At 42.7% G+C, this 2,102-nt stretch overlaps 1 protein-coding gene across 13 annotated transcripts in view; it reads right to left on the bottom strand.

The window, feature by feature from the left end:
* LOC116679414 (muscleblind-like protein 1) overlaps positions 1-2,102 on the bottom strand; it is a 68,542-nt gene that overhangs the window by 58,790 nt on the left and 7,650 nt on the right. Inside the window, exon 1 of one of the 13 annotated variants that reach the window (XM_032509088.1) lies at positions 25-41. The exons of 10 other annotated variants lie outside the window; for them this stretch is intronic. The gene's annotated coding sequence lies outside the window, so the exon portion shown is untranslated. Of the gene's footprint in view, positions 1-14; positions 42-2,102 lie in introns of those variants that run through there. 2 more of the 13 variants (XM_032509074.1, XM_032509081.1) reach the window with 2 other exon arrangements.

Below are 2,102 nucleotides of genomic sequence, written 5' to 3'. Positions count from 1 at the left end.
CCCCACACACACACACACACACACACACACACACACACACATACTCACAACGCACAGATTTTGCAGTGTTTGGCCAAACGGGGGACAATCTGTACTCTTCAGCTGTCAATGACCAGTGATTCAGTTGGACACCTTAATCTGTGGAAATCACAGAGGGCTCCACCGTGGAGCCAACTGTATTTACTATATATTACATCTTCCACTCGTGTGCATTAGTCCAGTGACAGCTTTGCAGACGGCAGGGAAAACAGCAATCATACGCCATACACTGACTGACTCACTGTGATTTCGGTACTTGCCAAATGGCCTTGCAGGACTCCCCCAGCCATTTATCTGAGTGACCGACGGCCTATCTGCCAGTTATATTCTCTGTGTTGAATTTCTGGGACTCAAAGTCATCTTCCCTCACGTTCTCCTGCTGTCACCTTTATCAGAGCACCCACCCTGTTTTCTTTTTTTTCTCTCTCTAATTGAATGTATAATATAAATCAGGGTATCAGAGAGTTCATGTCATTATGCACATGCACGTTAACTGTGTCTCACACTCACATACACACGACTCATCTGCATTCAACAGACATGCACTGTGCCTGCTGAGGAACGCGTGGAGATGACATCACTTCTAAAGGACAGATTAGTTGAGGGATGAAATGAGAAGGTGGAGGAAGAACATAAAGGAAAAATTCGTGGAAAAAAACAAGCTTTGCTCATTTTTCAAGTGTCAACACAGTCAAATGCAGGTAACCATGCATTCTCTTCTGCGTGAGAGTCTTTCTTCTCTCACATGCAGTTGTTTAGTCAAAGTCCTGTGTGCTGTTTAATTCAGTATGTATCTGCCTCTGCGCTCGCTCTGTTCTATACTCTAATGACCTTGTAGATCTGCCTGCTCTGATCTGCAGAGATGCTTTTTCAACCCACTGAGAGTCAGACGCCGAAAGAGAAACACAAAGTGAGCCATACAACAAAAAACCGACAGATTAAGAGAGAAAGGGGTGAAGAAGTGACATTGTGAAAGACAGACAGAAGTGCTGAGAAAAGCATGGGAGAAGAGGGTGTGTACTCAAAACAACAGGGAAGTGTCTATTGCAGCATCAGTTGGGTAAATAATAAAATCAAATTTGCATTACATAATTTGCATTGCATAAATTGTATTACACAAACAGTGGGTAAATCAAATATTCATACAGTGTTTCCCATAGACGGATTGCGGCATGGGCCAAGTGGGCACGTGCCCAGGGCCCTGACGCTCCAGGGGGGCCCTGACAATCCAGGGGGGCCCTGACACTCCAGGGGGGCCCCTAACAATCTGAGGAATTTAAATTTTACTATCATTGTGTGACACCAGAAAAATCATTCACAATATGATCAGAGCTTATGCTTGTCAACAGGCAAACCAGGCAACTGCTTGGGGCCCCCGGCTGTGAGGGCCCCCCCGATGCTAGCAAACTTTAATCCACAGCACTGGCTCAAAATGTGGCAACCACAGAGACTTCAACCCCCCTCCCCCTTGAACAAACAAATTACTTTTTGCAATGACATCTCAGTTGGAAACCTCCCTGCCGGGGCCCTATGTTATTCCCTGGAAGCACCATAAACTTTTGAATTGATTTAAGTCAAACGAAAATGAGGATTTGTCCTTCTGGGATTAAAAAAGGGAAGAGTAAATAGAAGGATGATGAGGAAAGAAAGCAAAACAGTGGTAAAAAGAGCAGATAATGATGATTACGTTGTGTAACAGTAACTGAATACTGCCATTTACCCTTAACTAGTCTACGGGGGAGACACTTTAAACACTTTAGCTAGCTAGCATTAACAGACTTGTTTATTCCCTGTTACTTATTGTTCTCATTCGTATTCAATCAGTCAGTTTATAGTCAGTTATTATGTTTATATTTAATAGTCATAGTTCATATTTAAATTATCTACTGCACTGTTCAGATCCTGCACTGTTCACTTTTGCACTATCACCACTACCATAGTATCTTACCTTATCATGGTCATTGCATCTCTGTGACTGAATTTTGTTTTTATCCTTAAGTATGTGTGATATTTGTGTGTATATTTGTTTGTTGTGTTATGGTTGTCTTGCTACTGGATGCCTA

Source organism: Etheostoma spectabile, chromosome 3 (assembly GCF_008692095.1).
Source record: "Etheostoma spectabile isolate EspeVRDwgs_2016 chromosome 3, UIUC_Espe_1.0, whole genome shotgun sequence".
Classification (NCBI taxonomy): domain Eukaryota; kingdom Metazoa; phylum Chordata; class Actinopteri; order Perciformes; family Percidae; genus Etheostoma; species Etheostoma spectabile.
This window is presented reverse-complemented; position numbering and strand designations above follow the sequence as displayed.